Here is a 14624-nt window from a genome sequence, read left to right as displayed (position 1 = left end):
GGTAAAGGAACAGATTCTTCTCTAGAGCCTCAAGAAAGAAATGTAGCCCTGTCACTACTTTGATTTTAGCCTGATAAGACAAGTGCCAGGCTTGTGTTTTTTAAGCCACTGAGTTTATAATAATTTGTTATAACAGCAATGGAAAACTAAAACAGTGACCTCTATAGCACCAAACTCAGTGGGTTAGGTAAAACTCTTATGTTCCCCCATGCCATCCTGTGATACATCTATCTGAAGACTAATCATATTGTAACCTCCTGCTTAACTCTCCTTCTCTAAAATCCCAGAGAACAGAAACTACATTTTTTTCAGAGGTGTCTTCAGTACCATGGACAGCGTTCAAAAGTGTGTTGAATACATTTCTCTTTTCCAAGTTTCTACTCCCATTGACTTCTGCACCATTTGACCCAGTTAAGCACTTGGTAATTAATTTAACTCCCCGAATATTTGAATGGCTATTATTCACAAAGTTTACTTGTTTAGGGAATGCAAATTGGAGCAGAACAACCTCTACTTCTAAGACATTTGTAAATCTAGTAGATGTAAGATTGGGAGCTCAATAGCTAATTAAATAAATTGACAGACAGGACCAGAAAATGGATAATCAAGATTAACCATGCCGAAGAGGAGAAAAGGCACTGGGTGGAAAAAAAAAAAAGTCATAGGAAATGGAATAAGTTCATGGCATCCAGAGAACATGGACACAATTTAGCCACTGAGCTGGCCTTGCTAATTGTCTCCTATGTGAACTCATACTTTAGTACTGTACTTCATGTGAACTCATACTCATACTGTACTTCTACACTATCAGATGGGTCTCATCCCTTCCTCAGTGTACTTCCCTACACGAGGATGCAATAGCTCCGTCTTTATTTCTTCTTCTCATGTGTCTAGCTTTCATAATTATTGATTATCATTGATCCCGTGTCTGAAATCATGTTTGAATGAATTTCTGTTTGGCTGGTTCGTATTCTTCTGTCCCCATGTCACATCCTTTAGCTCAAGGGATGACTTTCAGCCTAGATCTTTTTTCTTTGACTTAATTCTGACTTGATAACTAGTGCCTTCATAGGACAGGGATTCTGCCTTTCTTTAATCATCCCTGATGAGCTGGTACTGAGAGAAATGTCTGGTTTCAATTACTCATGAAAAACCTTCCAGAGACAGGTCACACAGACAGATATAATTCCACCTGTGGCTCTGACCAATGCTATACATTTTAGTAATATTACTCAACGCTCAGCCTGATATTAATTGGAACAACTTTTTTGGTTTCTCCCACTTCTCTGCAGATCATGCTACTGGGTAGTTTCCATGAACCTGTTGTTTCTCTAAGAAGTTTTGGTCCCAGGTTCTAGCTGTTGTCCTCACCTCCTGTCCTGCTGGTAATAATAAAACCAAGACTAACCAATCTCCACCATCTCAGCTAGTAGACATATGGCCCTGTGTAACTAAGATCACTCTCCCACTACTAATTTATCCATGGCTTATGTTGAAAAACAAACTAAACAATTAACTTTAACCTTAATAGTTATGATTTTATAATACAGTCCCAACCTCCCCAGCCTTATCTTCTGCTTCTCCCATATGCATAACCTGCATCTCTACCAATACTCTACTCCTCTAAGGAAACTCTTGACCTCTGTCCCCAGAATACCCTTCACAATCACTTTGCCTTTCTTTCTTTATATGTTGTAATACCACTTCATTTTCCTGGCTTCTCTTTGAAGCTGTTTCATTCCTTTAGTTTCCAACAACTCCTATTCTGCCCTCTCACTCTCTTCTTCCTGGGAAATATATTGTGGTAAATAATATAAGTGTGTGTTATAACTATTGGTAGAAGTTTTTCATCCCAGGCTGCCCAAGTTACATTGTTATTTCTTTTGTTCTCAGACCTTGCTTTACTCAATGTACCACTTTGGATTAAGTTTGGTTGTGACAGAAAAACAAACATAACTGTGACTTAAATAAAAGAACACTTCACTTATCTATCTTATACAAGTCATTGGTATCAAGTAAGTAACTCTCCATGATGGTGGAGACCCAGGATGCTTCTATAAGTACTTTTCTATAAGTGACCTACCCTCTCTAGGTGACTGCATGATTCACCATGGCAATTCCAATTCCAACTATGAAGCCTGCATTCTATCCAGCAGGAAAGAGAAAAAGGACAATGACTTTTAAAGACATTTATGCTTTTAAGGAGAATTCCTAGAAGTTGAAAACATTGTGTACATACTTTGCATTGATCAGAACTAGGCTATATGACTAGAGTAACGGAGTCTGAATCCATTTTCTTATGTTCTCTGTTCACAATTTTTAAGCCTCACCCCTCTCTGTTCCCCTTTGGGGCAAGCTGGTTAGAAAGCTTGGGTGCTCCCTCCTTTGGCTCTGGTGAAAGGGTCAAACCACAAAAGCCTCTGCCTGTGTACAGGAACTTCACTAACTACCTAACCACCATAGTAACCTCAAACCAGCCTCCTTTCACTGCCGTTTCACTCCAGCCATTATGGGATCTGCCCAGGAGTCACCATCCTTGGCCCAGAAAGCCTGATTATGTGAATAATAAATCTTTTCACACAGTCTTGGTGTGTGTAGGCAGTATCATCGGTTTCAGTGTCTGAATCATATTTTAGGTGGGGTTCCATTATGTTTTTACAAATACCCAGCAAGGAATGCTGAAAAAAATGTAATCTATCTTCCAGGACATCCTGTGCCCAGCTCATATCTGGTGGTTCTGTTACGAAAGGAGATGGGGGAAAAGCTGATAGTGCAACTCTAGCAGTTTATTTTGCATATCTTTACTTTGAATGTAACAACGATACTTTACATTATGTAACTATTAGGGACCTATGCATTAAAATGATTGTGTTTATCCATGTATTTTAATTATAGCTTTAGTATGTATATAATGTGATAGTTTGTCTTAGTTTCTTCTGCACTTGAGCAAAGAAAATTACCAAGTGAAAATATTTTCACACAAGCGCCCATACACACACAAACACTTAGCGGTGCTCAAATGCCTTTATTTATACCTTAAGATAAAATTAGCATAGAACAGGCCAGAATGATTCACACTAGGAGTCAGAGAGGCCCATTTCAGGAGAACTAGAAGACTCCAGGACCTACCACCTCAGCTCATTGCTGGAAGACAACATCAACACACCTTTTCACATTTTATAACTGAATGCAAGTTTTAATAATTGTTTGCATTAGACATAATATTACTTGGATGTGCTATATGTATTAATTGTAAGGATATTCTTTATTATTATTCTCCAAGCTTTTGAACTGTGTTAATACCATTAAATTTAAATGTTAATCTTCATCTTTATCCTGTCTGTCATCTAGAAGTCTTCTCTACTCACAGTAGGGGACAACTTATTCCTTTGATTTCATCCAGTCTACTATTTCTTTATTTTATTTATTTATTTATTTTTGGCTGCGTTGGGTCTTCGTTGCTGTGCGTGGGCTTTCTCTAGTTGCAGCGAGCGGGGGCTACTCTTCATTGCGCTGCGCAGGCTTCTCGTTGTGGTGGCTTCTCTTGTTGTGGACCACGGGCTCTAGGTGTGTGGGCTCAGTAGTTGTGGCTCACGGGCTCTAGAGAGCAGGCTCAGTAGTTGTGGCACACGGGCTTAGTTACTCCGCGGCATGTGGGATCTTCCTGGACCAGGGCTCAAACCCGTGTCCCCTGCACTGGCAGACGGATTCTTAACCACTGCACCACCAAGAAAGTCCACTACTATTTCTTTAAATAATAACATTTCATTGATTCTAAACTCACTTAAAAAAAATCTTTGATATCTTTTAGATGACATGTGTCCTAAAAGCAGTAGCATATAACCATTTGATTTGCAGCCTTTTTTTCTCTCTCTACTGGTGCATAAAATAATTAATGTAATACTAGATAGGTACTTTTGACTTCTTGAGACAATGCTATTCTTGGACAGTCATCAACATCCAAAGACATTGAAATTTTCATTGCTTGCTTAAAAAAAATCTCAGGTCAAATGTCTTCGTGACTAAGCATCTCATTTCACTTGGCTGTTTAATGGCTCACAACCTAAAGAAGAAATAATTATGAGGAAGTTACCACGGTTGACAACTTACAAGAACTGCTTTCTAATTTATTCTCAGATATGAGAACTACCCATTGACACATATGCCCAAGAATCATCTGTACTTTTGAAATGAGTGAGTCATGATATATTTTATTTATATTTTAAAGTTAGTCATGCCTAACTTTATTAGGCATGAGAAGTAAAATCAAGTTCCACTGTTTGTTTGATCCTGAAGAAATTAATTAAGACAATTGTGAACGTTTTATGTTGGGGTGATATAGCAGGTCACCATGCATGCCCAAGAAAATATTGCTGGAGACACATATGCAGCTCTGAAGATATATGCACCAACTAAATAATGGATACATTTTTCTTTAGGCTTGTCTTAAACTACATGAAATAGTAAACTCAACTCTAGTGGCCTAAAATAACATGGATTTATTTTTCCCACAAGATAAGTTCTGGAGGAGGAAATCTAGGTCTCATTCAGTGGCTCTACCATGTCCTCAGTTTCCACATTTGATATTTTTTTTCTGCTCCACCATAGTTACCTATGGCTCTGCTGCCTCTTCAGCTCTGTTATTTCATGGTTGCACGATGGTGTATGATTCCATTAGAATCCACAGTGTGACCTGGGTGAGTATATATCCCCTGTCATCTTCCTATAGTATCTCAATAATCCAATAAAAAAGAAGAGGAATCTGTTGAAATAAGAAGAGGAAATCTTCCATGGGTTTTTAATTTGATGGTGATAGAAATGGCTTATGTGAAAATTATGGAGTAGTCAAGCAGGCTGGTTTGCCTTTAGAAAAAAATAAATTATGAAATAACATAAAATATATCCATGCTGCTATGATTGTTGGAATTCATATGGAGTTGTACACTTAGGAAATTTATGGTATTTGGACAAATATTATATAAATTCAACTTTATAATTCAGTTTAGAGAAACAGATTTTTACAAAAAGAAAGAGAAAACTAGGAAAAGAAAAAAGTCACAGAGGAAGAAGTGAAGAAAAGGACAGAGAAAAGGAAACTAGGTAGAGAAGAAAGGAGAGAGTGAAATTGAAAGAGGTTAATAAATTCTGTCATTGTGGGGTAACATAAGGGTTTCCCCAAAGTTGGGAAGAATTATCTATAACGATGAGGTTAACATCTAAGAAATGTATCCTATGGAAAGAATAGTTTGCAAGTGTTTTTGATTAAAATTTATGAAATGCAAATGCCCAATCAGATGAACCATGGCTAGAATCATAATGTTTAAAAAAATCTGTGTTCCTATAAATGTTCTGAACCCATCTGAGGAAACTGCATGTTTAAGGAAAAGTGATTGTCTACACGGAATCTAGAAAAAAGATGATCTAAAGAAGAAACAATTGGCCATCTGTCTCCAGCCTTCTTCCTGGTAAAGAATGTTCTGAAAAGCTGAAAAAAAGTATCCGGTCAGCTCAAAAGTTCTATTTCTTATTGGAAATTAATAAATTGGGATTATGATATATATCTGATAAATAAAATGTGTATTGTAAATACATATATTAATCAAATAAAGTGTCTATTTTGGATAACTATTGGTTGGCCATGAGTATTTTCCAAAAAGGAATACTAGATGTCATAAAGTATTGCAGAGGTCTTGTTTTTTTGCTTTTAATCTCATTTGTAGTTTGTTAAGCTCTGCCTTAGATCTTTTGAACTCTTTTGAACTCTAAGGAATGAATACTCACATGTATGGTGCTTCTGCTTTTACTTTTTTTTTCATACTGAGAGCGTCTGAGTATACTGACATTGGAACCATATCGCTATATATTATCAAGAACTATTTGAGGCAAAATGTTATAGAAAGACTGAAGCCAGAATATAGAAATGCTGTTTTAAAAATCAGCTGCTATTGTAATACAGTGGAGACATACGTGTAAAAGAATATCTTGGGTTACCTAAATGCAGTTGTGAAATAATTATAAAGGAATAGCACTATGCTATAAAAATATCCTTGTGGACAGATTTATAGTGGCAGAAAAATCAGAATTGTCTAATAAATTGATTTCTAATGTCAATAATACATTAGAAATAAACTTTACAGTGAGACATTTAAAGCCAGCATTGAAGATACTCTACAATTAATGCCCTCCCACACTTTTTTTCTAAAGCGGCAAATGTTGACAAAAATTGAAGTATTTTTGTTTTATTCTAGAACATTTTTTTAAAGCTTATTCTTTCTTACCCTCTTTCCCTAATAATAGATATTCAGCAGTGGCATTTGAAAACTCTCCTATTGACTAGCTTAATTCTCTCTCTGAACCTCATTTTCTTATTGTTATAAAGTAGATAATTAACACAACTCATAGGGTTGTGTGAGATTTCTATTATATGTGTTAATGTAATTTAGAAGATGAGCAGAGTTTCTGGGACATAGGAATGTGCTTGACAAATGCTAGCTATTACCATATCTGTGTACGATTATTTCAATTTTGTTAATTGAGTTACATATCTCTTCCCAAGTCCACAAAAACCCGCCTGAAAATAACAATTTTTTCAGCCATCATTTTAATTTCTGAAATATTCCCCAATACAAATGGGTAGAAATATTGATATTAGTGTATTAGTTTCCTATAGGTGCTGCCGCAAATTCCCACAGGCTTAGTGACAACACAAGATGAATTTATCCTCTTATAGCTCTGGAGGTCAGAAGTCTAAAACCAAGGTGCCACTTTTAAACTCAGCAATTTATTTGAATCTGCTTTGAGAAAGCGAAGTTAAAGAAATAATCAGAAATGAAAAGAAACTTATGCATAATGATACTCATCGTAGCATTATGTATAACAGTAAAGAAATAAGAGAAATTAAGGAACATCTACATGATGGAATATTGTAATCTATTAATAATCATTAGATCATGCTTTCAAAAAATATTTAATAACCCAGAATAAAGCTCACAAAACAAAGCTTAAGTGAGAAAAATGTAGCTTGGTAGCTAAAAAGTAAAGACAAAGTCCTCCATATTATGGTATTAGGAGGTAGAGCCTTTGGGAGGTAATTAGATCATGAGGGTAGAGACTTCATGAATGGGATTGGTGTTCCTATAAAAGGGACCCAGAGAGCTCTCTTACCCTCTTACAGCCATGTGAGGATACAGGGAGAAGACGGCAGTCTGCAAGTCAGAAGAGAGCCCTCACCTGAACCCGACCATGCTGGCACCCGATCTCTGACTTCCGGCCTCCAGAGTTGTGAGAAATAAATTTGTTGTTTATTAAAAAACAACAACAACAAAAAACAAAACAAGGTGCCAGCTGGGCTGCCCTCCTCTGGCGGCTCCATTGCCTTGCCTTTTCAGCTCCAAGAGTTCGCCTGCATGCCTTGATTCTCGACCCCTTCCTTGCAGTACTCCAACTTTTTCTTCCATCTTCGCATCTCCTACTGCTGACTCAGAGCCTCCTGTCTCCTAAGACCCTTGTGAGAGCATCATTCCCACCCAGATGCCCCACGATAAACTCCCAGTTTCAAGATCCTTAATTCAATCACATCTGTTAAGTCATTTACCATGTAAAGCACCTGCCCGTGGGTTCTGGGGATTAGGACATGGACCTCCTAATGTCTATGTGGGATATCTTTGGGGGACCATCATTCCCCAACCACCATGAGTACTGTTTGTGATCTAATTCTACAGAAGTTCTACAGTCGTAGCTATAGAATTTATTTGCTATCATTCCCACCACATGCTACTCCTTGCCATAGGTTTGCTCACAGAAGTTTTTATCCTCTATTATCCTAACGTGTTTTGATTTTAATAAAAACTGGGATGTTCAAGCTTTAAATATCACTCATTATACTCCTGTTTCGAAAAGTTAACTCTCACTGATATTTTTTTCTAAGATAAATAATTAGGGCCACATAAAAGCTTTTTTTGAGTTAAAAAAAAAAAAAAGAAAAAAAAAGGCAAACTTTATCTTCCTCATAGATAATATAAAATCTATTTTAGAACGGAACTTTCCACTGGACATATCAATGTTTCTTTTTAAAATTGTAATTCCCTGTGTTCGCTGGATTTCCCACCGGCTTCCTATGCTACTTAGAGTCTGGTATTTTATACAGTAAAGGAAGGATCTAATGGATTATCAAGGAAAATGTGCTCACAGCTTTTATAAATTCAGACAGAAAGGTACCCTTAATGCTATGATTATCTGTCTTTCTGGATTCTTTTTGTAATTATGGTTCTATATTTTTAATAGACACTTTCCTATTTGATTTTTTACTCCATAGTTTAGTGTCAGTATTATTTTACTATATATCCTTTGGATATTTTTCACCAGGAAGCTAAGGTGATACTATGAACCAGTCGAAGAGAGAGATGAATTTTATGAGGTGAGTGAATCCCAAGAACAGAGAACTCCCCAAACTCTTGATGGTTTATGGACTCTGTTTACCTAGTGGTCATACCCCATCACTTTCCAAGTGTTGAGTCTGGTAGTAAAACGGCAAGAAATGTGGATTGAAGAACACCTGTATTTCCCACTGCAAACTCTAGCTGATCAGAATGGATTCTTTGTCATCACACAGTGTGAACAAACCAGAATGTAACCTCCTGTGGGTATCTAAATACTCGTGGTATTTATTGTTTGTGCCCACGGTGGAATCTTTCTGCTTACCATCCTAAAAGCAGCATATTTTAAGTTCAGAAATAGATTCTGTATTTGTTAACGATGGAAAGGATCCAATTGTGTTATTGTGATAGAGGTTTTCTAAAATGGCAAAAATTATCTTCTACTTGTTAGTGCATAGGGGGCATTCTGAGAATGGAGGTAGGTCAAAAAATTTCCTGTGCATTTTAAACAGACCCTCCTTCTTTCTCTTTCCTTACCAAGTAAAAATAAGCCTATTATATGAAAATAATATGAACTTAATGGTATTTGAAATATCATCATCTCTGTTTTCCAGGTAAGACAACCAAGTCTCAAAAGGAGTGAAACGTGTCCAAGTTTTCATGTGTGGGATGTGGCAGAGATAGGCTTGGAGCTTGGTGGTCCTGACTTCAGACATAGAGTATTTTAGCACCGCATTGCATCTCTGTTTTCTTTTTTACTCTCCCCATCCCTTCCTTTCTCATTTTTAAACTATTTTATAGCACTATTAATTGTTGATGTTAAGAATTTTTAATACATGCTATTTACAAATTAGGGTCCTGTGCTTTGATTTATTAAATTTCCTCCAAAGTCTATCAGGGGCAGACCTGATTATACACAATATCCAGGGAGGAAGAGTTCATGGTCCATGTCGTGAGTGTCTCCGAGGCTGATTTCCCTGATGCTCTTTCCATACATTTCTTTATATGTAGGCTTCTCACACGTCTCCACATTCAACATGAGCCCGCAACTTCCCACCCACACAGCAGAAGTTCTGTGTACTGAAAATTTAAGGCCAGGGAAGAAAACTAGGACAAAAACAATCCTAGTTGATGACAAACATTGGAGATAAGCTGGTTAACTACTCAGATGTTTCCACCCCCAGAGAGTTAAGTTCTGGCAGAGTAAAGTCCTGGAGAAAAGGAGAATCAGGAGAAGAAAAGGAGAATAGTGAATCTTCAGGCCAAGAAAACAGTTGCCAAGAGTGGGGATTGGACAAAGGAGCCCTGAAACATTGCTGAAATCATCAGAAACAAAACAAAACAACAGCAATACAGAAAAAAAAATGGCATCACTGGCCCACCAGCATTGTGAAGTAGACAGTCGGTAGCATAAGTTTAATTCAGATGCACCTAAAATTTAATCATTTGGAAGCTAATTAAATGTGAGTTTCTGAAAAATATGACTTTGTGTGTTTTTAAGGCAAGTCATGATATCAACAAGTTTATCAGAGTAGTTGGAAAGCAAAGAGAATGGAGGAGTTAACTAGCATGGATTAATTTTATGTAAAGCAAAAGGAAGAGGCAATGCATGTGAAAGCATTCTGTAAGCTTTAAAATACTTTCCACACACACACATCATCATTGCGTAATATCTGTGAATAGAAAACTTTAATTATTTAGCCCTCACTTCAGGGTATAATCTACCATGGAGAGTAGTTACATCTGTCTGAGATCCCTGATGGTTTTTTCCTGACAAAGTTTTTCTGTGAAAGTGTTGCATGAGAATATATCATTTACTGACATTTAATGCCTATGTAGGTCACCCTACATTGTTGGGAAATTTTGAGATATTTTCTTTAAGTACAAGCAGAAATTACGATGGAAATCCACTTTACATTTTCATATTTTTCAATGAATAAAAGGTGATCATAATTGAATTTTTTAACTCTTTGATTATTTTCTCTGGCATACTCATATTTACTCAAGCCTCATCAGCAGTTGTTGTATAATTAAAAGCTTGTGAAAAGCAAGCTAATACATAGGGATATAAATTAATTATTACACTTATAAATAGAATACTTTGCCTATTCCCACCCACATTTATCATTTATTTATTTTGTCATTAAAGGTGTGTTTATTAAAGGTCAATTTTATGGCATGATAATTTAGAAAATAAAAATGAATGCCTATTTATTGTGGTAGGCAGGATTTTAAAGGTGCTTCTCCTCTCAAACCCCACAGCCCTTCTCCTCCCTCCAAGATTCTCATTCTCTGTTTATTCAATCAAACTCAAAGTTCTGTGAAGGAATTTTGCAAATATCATGAAAATTTCCAATCAGTTGATCTTAAAATGCAGGGGTTATCCAGGTGGGCCTGATCCAGTCAGGACAGCCCTTTAATTTAAAAAAAAATTTTTTTAATTTTTTAAAAATTTAAAAAAAATTTTTTTTTTTTTTTTTTGGCACAGCTTGTGGGATCTTAGTTCCCTGACCAGGGATTGAACCCTGGCCCTTGGCAATGAAAGTTCAGAGTCCTAACCACTGGACCACCAGGGAATTCTCCCAGGAGAGCCCTTGGAAAGCATTAACACTTTTTCCGACTGATGGACAAGGAAATTAGAGTTTCAGAGCATGAAGTATTCAAAGTGCAGTGGGTAGCTTTGAAGAAGGAGGATGCCACAGGATAAGGAATGTGGGTGGTCTTTAGGGGCTACAGATAGGCTGCAGCTGTTAGCAAAGAAATGAGGTCCTCGGTCCTGTGGATGCAGGGAGCTGAACGGGGTTTGGCCAACAACCTAAATGAGCTTGTTCAAGGATTCTTCCTGGGAGTATCCAGGTAAGAGCCCAGGCTGGCTGGCACCTTGTTTTTGGCTTTATGAGACCTCAAGCAGAGAACCCATCTGAGCCCAACCCCAATTCTAACTTACAGAACTGTGAGCTAACAAGTGAGTATTGTTTTGTGCTGTCAAATTTGTGGTGACTTGTTACACAGCAACAAATACTAATAATTTATTAAATGCCAGCTACATGGTAGGATACTTGACAATGCACCTTTCCATCCTGGCCTGTGAAGTAGGAAGTACTGGGTCCAATTTACCAATAAGCCACAGAGAGAAGTGATTTGCCCCAGGATTTGGAAGTAGAGCCAAGACTCTACTTTAGATTATTAACTTTTATTTGAGATCTTTTTTCCACATTTGACTCTTTATTGTATATACACATGATATTTTATTATGTTTTTTGCTTATTACTTTGTGCTTTATTGGACTGCTCCAATCACATAATGATAGCTAGGGCAGATGCCAAGTCTTTACTTTCCAGTAGTTTTCAGTAATTAAAACTGATCTTTCCAATTTTTTTTCAGTTTTAATTTATTTTTTAATTAATTTTTATTGGCGTAGAGATGATTTACAATATTGTGTTAGTTACAGGTGTACCGGAAAGTGAATCTGTTATGTATGTATACATATATCCACTCTTTTAGATTCTTTTTCCATATAGGTCATTACAGAGTATTGAGTAGAGTTCCCTGTGCTATATAGTAGGTCCTTACTAGTTATGTATTTTATATATAGTAGTGTTTATGTGTCAGTCCCAATCTCCCAATTTATCCCTTCCCTCTCTTTCCCCCTTGGTAACCAAAGTTTGTATTCTACATCTGTGACTCAACTTGTTTTGTAAATATATTCATTTCTACCATTTTTTAAGATTCCATGTATAAGCAATATCATATGGTATTTGTCTTTATGTGTCTGCCTTACTTCACTCAGTATGACAATCTCCAGTTCCATCCATGTCGCTGCAAATGGCATTATTTCATTCTTTTTTATGGCTGGGTAATATCCCATTGTATATATGTACCACATCTTCTTTTTCCATTCCTCTGTAGATGGACACTTAGGTTGCTTCCATGTCCTGGCTATACAAAACTGATTGTTTTTAGTATAAAACTTACAAGTCAAATCCAATTCAGAGCAACTCCCCTCGGCCAACACAGGCTGGACTTACAGCCTGAGGAGCCCGGAGCTGAATGGGCATGTGGCACTGGTACTCCTGCCCTTTCTTCTCTGCTTGGTTTTGTACACTTTACTGGTGGGGCTGTTTAAAGAGATGGGTAGAAAAACAGTAAGCTCCTTTCTGAATTATTGTGATTCCCTCTGTGTTGGTTTTGATGATTCTCTAGCTAATAACTTTCCATTCATACTCTTCAGGAGAAGATGTCTAAAAGCAGAGTGGTGTAGAGTGGAATCTTTGGAACCTTCTGCCAGGACCTCATCCTGTAGAGTCTCTGGTTGGGACTCTTCAAGCCCTCCTCTATTTCCCTCGTCAGGACTTCTCCACTTCAGTTTTGCTGTTGGAGTCCCTTTGCTGTTGGAGTCCCTTTGCTGTGGAGCCTATTCTCTGGGACATATTTATGGCAAAGCTCTTGAAGGTAGGGATTTTCTTCAGTGTCCACAGCAACTAACACAATCTCACCATACCCAGAGTTGGATCTGTAGACAGCTGTCATTGCTACCCCATACTTGTCCCTACCATCCGTTTCCAGTCTTCTCCTTGATGAGATAGGCATAGGGGCTGATGAGCAAGTCTGTTGCTTAAGGTGGCATCCCAGAAGGGAAGGCATGGCTGGCCACTGCTTCTTGCGGGCATTCATCCATGGGCGATGCTCTGCTTGCTCTTTCATTTGCTCCATAATATAAACACTGTAATCCCCACACAGCCTTGGACCCTGATGATCCTCAGGAATCCTTACCCCTTTATCTTCCCCACTTTCTACATATAGATTGGGAGAGGTGACTAATGATAGTAGGAACAGTTCTGCCACCCCTTGGCAAGGCAGTACCTTGTACAAGTTACTGATTGCAGGCCTTAGAATATGGATGATGCAGTGATACACGTTTTCAACTGAGTGCACCAACCCTCAAGTCTGGGACAAAAGTCCCACTAGGCATTCATTACATGATTCTGAAACATTCTGTCATAGCTCAGCCTATAAAAGACGAAAAGGCGAGAAGTGACTTGCCTAAATGTTATATCACACTTTAGACTTAAACAGTTACTCTTTGTTTGTGATTTAGTTTGCCTGAGGCTTGACAGTAATAAAAGAATATACAAGAGAATTAATATGAGTATAATATGATCTGTATTTCCGTTGTCATCTGTGAGTTCTGCATTATCTGATCTTTGGAAACGTATTTTGAATTTTGATTTAAGTATTTTGATAAACAATTCAACCTGGGAATCGGCGTATAACAGTATTTAAGAGAGAAAGACAGGTGACTATGTTTAGTGTGGCTAGTTTCGAAGTTATTCTGGCTTGTTGAAAAAATATGAACTGATGGTGTCATTAGAAACTTGAAAGTTTTGGAGGAAAACACATGAAGGGATTCACTAAAGAATGCTAATTCCTAAGCTATGTATAAATCCAGAAGAACTTACCATGTCTCTTTTCAAGTGACAAATTTGTAGGAAGCTGGCAAAGGAGGGAGATGGGGGAGAAATCTGTGGCTTTTGACAGGGCAATCCTAGATTGATCGCGAGACCAGAAACCTAACAAAAAACAAGGGAGCACACTGGAATTGAGAGCCATGTGAAAGTTAAGCTGAAATCTCTAGGGCTGTCAGAGTGGAAGGAGAAAGAGTACTGATAGAACTGGAGACGTCCTGAAGGGAAGAGTTATTAGTTCAAGATGGCACATAAATTAGAGCTCTTTCAGGTTGGGAGATAGTGAACACGCATAGGAAATATATCATTATTATATTCTATTTTTTGAGTGCTGTGCTGGCATTGGATTCCAGTTTATGTTAAGCAGGATGGATAAAACACCACTTAAATCCAAAGAACTAGCCGATTTAGTTACACAGACCAGAAAGGGGAACAATATGCAGTGACAAATAGTAAATGAGGTGATACTATTTGTTGTTTTTTTACCCTATTTGTTTTTCTCAAAACAAATCTTCAAGTGAGAGAATCTTGTTCAGTTATTAATTCAATAAAAATCTGTTGATTTCCTGTTCTGTGGCTAACATTGTACTAGGCACTGGGAAAACAGATGTAATGAGCCTTATATCTCATCCTTATAGAAGTAACTGTTTAGAGAAGGAAACGGATGTGAAAAACAATAATTAAAACACTATGCAATAATATTCAGCAATGGACATCCGTTGCTCCGTTGTCCATCAAACTTTCTTATGAGAACAGTATTTTCTTCTGATGAGGGAACACTGTC

The sequence above is a fragment of the Eschrichtius robustus genome, chromosome 15 (genome assembly GCF_028021215.1).
Source record: "Eschrichtius robustus isolate mEscRob2 chromosome 15, mEscRob2.pri, whole genome shotgun sequence".
NCBI lineage: Eukaryota > Metazoa > Chordata > Mammalia > Artiodactyla > Eschrichtiidae > Eschrichtius > Eschrichtius robustus.
The sequence above is the reverse complement of the archived record's forward strand: the minus strand, read 5'-3'. Positions refer to the sequence as shown.